Source organism: Macaca mulatta, chromosome 7 (assembly GCF_049350105.2).
Source record: "Macaca mulatta isolate MMU2019108-1 chromosome 7, T2T-MMU8v2.0, whole genome shotgun sequence".
NCBI lineage: Eukaryota > Metazoa > Chordata > Mammalia > Primates > Cercopithecidae > Macaca > Macaca mulatta.
This window is the reverse complement of record NC_133412.1, coordinates 48,399,634-48,405,863: the sequence shown is the minus strand read 5'-3', so window position 1 is coordinate 48,405,863 and position 6,230 is coordinate 48,399,634. Positions and strand designations below refer to the sequence as shown.

The 6,230-nt window shown below is 44.6% G+C and overlaps 1 pseudogene; it reads right to left on the bottom strand.

Annotated features, from left to right (window-relative positions):
- Positions 1–1,543: 1,543 nt before the first annotated feature.
- On the bottom strand, positions 1,544–2,012 carry LOC100425428 (large ribosomal subunit protein eL29 pseudogene; annotated as a pseudogene).
- Between the last annotated feature and the right edge of the window lie 4,218 nt (positions 2,013–6,230).

Genomic DNA, 6,230 nt, shown 5'->3' with positions numbered 1-6,230 from the left:
CTGGAAGTAAGATTATCAGATAAAAAGCTACGAACATTTTTAAGCATTGTGATCTTTCATGCCAAAATATTTTTCGAAAGAGGAATCATCTTAGATGATTTCCTCCCAGCAGTGCAGGGAGTGAATAGGCAACATTTCTTATGTGAGTGAAATCAGGTTCAAAAAGAAAAAGAAGGAAAGAAGGAAGGAAGGAAGGAAGGAGAGAAATAAAGAATGAATGAATGAATGAACAAAAGAAAGAAAGAAAGAGAAAGAGAGAGAAAGAAAGAAAGAAAGAAAGAAAGAAAGAAAGAAAGAAAGAAAGAAAGAAAGAGAAAGAAAGGAAGGAAGGAAGGAAGGAAGGAAGGAAGGAAGGAAGATCGATCAGGTTCACTGGCAAATTTTAGCCTAAAGGGACAGGTCAAAAAGGGAGAAAGTGAAGCTTCACTTATTGCAGAGAAACAACTCTTATGAAAGGGTTATGGAAATGACAGCCTATTGAGACTTATTCCAAATCGAATAAGGAAGCCATCGCTTCCTCTGCTCACCCTCTAGGCAAATCCTCTATCCACTTCTAGAACACAGGGCTAGAGCAGTGGCACCAGCCAGCTCCTTGGGAACATATGACTCTGTTCATCAAAGTCATCATCCAAAAGGTAGAAACGTACTAGTAGGAAGAGACCTTAAAGATTCTTTGGTCCAATCCCTCCCTTTATCAAATCAAAGTCTAGAAGAATGAGGTGACTTATTCAAGAAGTGATTCACTGCTGGGTTTTGGCATTCCATATCTCCATTCACATTTGATGACAAATAAAAACAGTTGAGTTGATTTGAAGGCACAATCCTTTTATGCATGATTCCTTGTACACATGTGTTCTTGTATTCATGCTTCCCTTAAGATTTGAGGGTGTGGCTGATGTCACACAGGTGTCTACAGTGCTTAGAAGATTAAAAATCTGATTTAATAGGTTTCAGAGTGTCCTGGCTGATTGGTATGCATTACTAGGGTGAATCGTTTCTCATGTCTTTGCTAATTTTCTGGATGCTCTCAAAGGAAGTTAATTAACCTGAGGCCTCCATCCAGCTGTGCTCCAATTCAGCTGATCTTGAGGTATCATGACCTGTCAGGGAGAGAATTACAACATGTAGGTATGAAGCCTTCTCCTTTCATATACACTGGGACACCTGAAATAGGTTGAATCTCAGACATATCCTTGCTGTTAAAAACTTAATCATTATTCAAAGCTGAGTTCAAATCCCATCCTTTGCAGGGGAAAAAAAAAATCTATTGAGCCACCTAGGCTAAAGTGTTCACTTTGCTTTCTAAATTCTAGCTGTCTATGCCAGTGGTTTGAACAAACTCTATGAGCATGATGGTTTTTAACTTCAAAAAAATGTTCACAGAACCTGTATAATAATTGTTCTTTTAGCATCTATGTATGTATGTATTTTTCCCGCCTCACATTTATTCATGCAAATAGCACAGGAGGGCACCAGCCCCAAGCAGACAGCAGCCCAGAGGTCACACCGGTCCTTCTGTCCTCATTCTGGCAGACACAGGCCTCTACTCGGGAGCCTTCGTGGGTGCCTGAGCCCCTTTGGGAGCCTGAGCTGGAGCCAGAACTGAGGCTGGAGCTGAAGCCATGGTCTGAGCCTTGTTTTGAGCCTTGGCCTTTGGTCAGCAGAGCCTGAGACTCCTGGCAATGTGGGCATGAGCACGCTTTCCAAGCTTGGGGTGGGCACTGCAGGCAAGTTGATGGGACTTGCAGATGACACCCTTTGCGATCTCGGGCTTAACCTCCTTGGGTTTTACGAGGGCCTCAATAGCCTTGGCTCTCGCACGCATGGCCTTGGCATTGCTGGCCTGCCTCTTCTTCAGGCCCTTCTTGTTGTGCTTCAAAGTGCATGTTCCTCAGGAACTTGAGGTCCACCCCCTTAAGAGATTCATATGTTTGTGATCAGGGTTTCTTGATGCCACTTTTTTGCCATTTGGGGGACTGGTTGCGTGTGGTATGGTTCGTGGAATTGGCCATGTTGGCATTATAACTCACAGCTTTAAAGCTCCTGGGATGGGAAGAGTAGTATCTGTCTTAAAAGTTCATGATGAACAAAGGATAGCATGAAATTCTAGGCTTTTATAAGGCTATATATTTTGCCAATCACAACATATATTTGAAAAATAAGTACAATAGTCCCCTCATTATCTGTGGCAGACACACTCCAGGACCCTTCATGGATGCCTGAAACCTTGGATAAACCTAATTGCCATCAGTTGAAACATGTTCTGTACATATCTTCCACCCACAAAAATTAATGCCTTTTCCATCTTAACTAGGCACTTACCACACACTGTGGCAGTAACTTTTGCAGTTTGAGGTGTGACAGCAAAACTAGTACAAACTCCTTATCATAGCTTTTTTCTTTTTTTTTCTTTCTTTCTTTATTTTATTTTTAGACAGAGTCTTGATCTGTCACCCAGGCTGGGGTAAGAGGCGCAATCTGGGCTCACTACAACCTCTGCTTCTTAGGTTCAAGCGATTCTCCTGCCTCTGCCTCCTGAGCAGCTGGGATTACAGGTATGCACCACCACACCCGGCTAAATTTGTTTGTATTTTTAGTAGAGATAGGGTTTTGCCATGTTGGCCAGGCTAGTCTCGAACTCCTGGCCTCAAGTGATCCACCTGCTTTGGCCTCCCAAAGTGCTGGGATTACAGATGTGTGCCACCATTCCTGGCCTTTATCATAGATTTAAACAACCTCATCATGCAATATCTTTTCTTTCCTTATTAAGTGGAGAACTTTTATCTTTTCGCTCAAAGGAACACTTGATGGCTTCTCTTTGGCATACCCAAATTGCCAGCACCACTACTCTTTATGCTTTGGGGCCATTAAGTGCAGTAAGGCCTCACTTAACATCATCAGTAGGTTCTCCAAAACTAGGACTTTAGGCCGGGTGCCGTGGCTTATGCCTGTAATCTCAGCACTTCGGGAGGACGAGACGGGTGGATCACCTGAGGTCAGGAGTTCAAGACCAGCCTGGCCAACATGGAGAAACCCCTTCTCTACTAAAAATACAAAATTACAGGCATGGTGGCACATGCCTGTAATCCCAGCTACTCGGGGGGCTGAGGCAGGAGAATCGCTTGAACCCGGAAGGCGGAGGTTGTGGTGAGCTGAGATTGTGTCACTGCACTCCAGGCTGGGCAACAAGAACAAAACTCCATCTCAAAAAAAAAGAAAGAAAGAAACTGGGACTTTAAGTGAAACAACATATGAAGAAATCAATTTTACCATAGGTTAATGATACAAACAATAGTTCAGTTCCCTCAGCATATTTCTGGTGACAAAACTATCACTAAACTTCTAACTATAAGCCAAACTACTCATATTAAACCTTACAATAAATGTGAGCTATGCATGTATTTAAGAAAGATTATTAAAAGCAAGTAAGATAATTATTTACCTTTTTATTGCAGTTCAGAGTCATGGGTAGCTGGAGCCTGTACCAGCAGCTCAGGGTGCAAGGTGGGAACCTACCCGGGAGAGGGTGCCATTATCTCACAGGGTGCACCCACACCCACACTCACACCCACACTCACTCATCCTGAGATGAGGTAGACATGCAAATTCACCTCATGTGCATATCTTTGGGATGTGGGAGGAAACCCACGCAGACATGAGGAGAACAAGCAAACTCCACACAGATGTCGGCCTCAGCCAGGAATAGATTTTTTTTTCTTATCAACATTGTAACAGGCTGGGCGCAGTGGCTCATGCCTGTAATCCCAGCACTTTGAGAGGCTGAGGCAGGCAGAGCACTTGAGGTCAGGAGTTTGAGACAGGGGTCTCTACTAAAAATACAAAAATTAGCCGGGTGTGGTGGTACGTGCCTGTAATTCCAACTGCTCCAGGGGCTGAGGTAGGAGAATTGCTGGAACCCGGGAGGCGGAGGTTGAAGTGAGCCGAGATCAAGCCACTGAACTCCAGAACTCCAGCCTGGGCGACAGAGCGAGACTCCAACTAAAAAAAAAAAAAAAAAAGAACAACGTTATTCAAGGACTTGTTATCCTGTAAAATAAGAGTCACTTGAACACAAGCACCATGACACCGTGACAGTCGTCTTATAACAGAGATGGCTACCTAGTGACTAATGAGCAGGTAGCGTCTGCAGTGTGGATCCACTGAACACAGGGAGGGTCCACATCCCAGGCTGGATAAAGTGGGACAGTTCACATTTTAAAACTCATCAAATGGAAATTTCTGGAATTTCCCATTTCATATTTTTGAACCTTGGCTGACTACGGGTAACAAATGTCAGAAAGCCAAACCATAGGTAAGGGGGGAGGGGACTACCATCTGAGACATGTCTGAGTCATCTTACAGATAGAAGGATTTGTGATGCTTAGCATAACCCGTAGTTTACAAGAGGTCCAGGGTCCAAAGGTTGGGAACCACTGACCTATTGCATTTATTGACAATGAATCACAGGCCTGGCAATGTTGCTTGCAACTGTCACCTAACTCTTCAGGTCGCACTGTCTCCCTTAATTACACTGAATCTTTCCTGAGGACAGGATCGTCCACTTACATGCCTTTGTACACCCACAATGCTAATGGACCCACCCGTTAAGGACCATTAATTGAGGACTACCCATGAGGAGGACACTGACTTAGATCCTGTGGGAGGTAGAAAGTGCAGGGTCCAGTTTCCGCCCTTCAGATCTCACATCTGATTAGAGATATGGCAAATGACTTTGAGAAATGAGGTAACAATTTAATGGCTAAACCCTAGACTGAAAGAGAGATTATGGGATAGATTAGGAAATGAGTTGAACAGATGCTGACTGCTGTGAGTACAGAAAAGGAGGAGTTAGAGTATGCCGCTGAGCCGGAAAAATATGTAGAGGAGGGGTTTGAGTGTGTGAGCCTGAAAAAAGATTAGTTCTCAGGCACTTCTTTCAAGCCCTGGAGGGGCTCAGAGAATAACTGAACGAATACATGCATAAGAGAAACACTTTCGGTCATTTGCTCTGAGATAGGCACAAAGTGAAACCCTTACTTTTTTTTTTTTTGAGACGGAGTCTTGCTCTTGTCGCCCAGGCTGGAGTGCAGTGGAGTGATCTCAGCTCACTGCAACCTCTGCCTCCTGGGTTCAAGTGATTCTCTTGCCTCAGCCTCTCGAGTAGCTGGGATTACAGGCACCCGCCACCAGGCCCGGCTAATTTTTGTATTTTTAGTAGAGACAAGGTTTTGCCATGTTGGCCAGCTGGTCTTAAACCCCTGACCTCAGGTGATCCACCCCCTCAGCCTCCCAAAGTGCTGGGATTACATGTGTGAGGCAATGCACCTGGCTGCGAAACCCTTACTCTTAAAGAATAGCATTTACTCTGAAACATACAGAAGTCAATTTTTTGAAGGTGGCAGTGGATGAAGAGGAGATGTGCCCTGAATCCCATAATCTCTTAAGATGTTGCTGGGGTCCAGAAATTGTTTAGGTGAAACTTTCACAGAAGAGAGCACTGATGCTCCAATAGTGAAGTGAGTTGGCCAGGATCATACAATCAGTCAGTAGCAGAGCTGGACTTGACCTCTGAGAGCTGGACTTCAGGGCTAGTGTTCTTTCCACTTGATCTTGTTACTCCTAGAATCCCCTCCTTTTTCTTGAACTTGTCAAAACAATTTATCTAAAAGGAGTTTGCCCAAGCCGAATCCATCACATCACCCTGTTCTAATTAAAATGCTAGACTGGTCTTTCTTCTCTTACTATCTGAACATGCCTTAATCAGAAATTAGGAGCAACTCCTGGGTCCTGGCCAATGCTTCAGAGAATCTGTATTGGCACCCGCCATGCTAAAACCATCGTTGTTAAAGACAAACTGCTAATTACAAAATCCAAACCACTGCTTTGTGGGTTGTGGGGATCTCAAGAGAGTGGGTCGGAGATGGGGTCAATTCTGGAGAGGCCTCCTTTATTGCCACTGATTTTTTATTTTTGGCCACAACAGAGAACTGCCTCCTCTTTTTTTTTTTGAGACAGAGTTTCGCTCTTGTTGCCCAGGCTGGAGTGCAGTGGCACGAACTCAGCTCACCGCAACCCCCGCCTTCTGGGCTCAAGCGATTTTCCTGCCTCAGCCTCCCAAGTAGCTGGGATTACAGGTGCCCGCCACCATGCCCAGCTAATTTTTTGTAGTTTTAGTGGAGATGGGGTTTCACCATGTTGGCCACGCCAGGCCGAGCTGCCTCCTCTTGGAT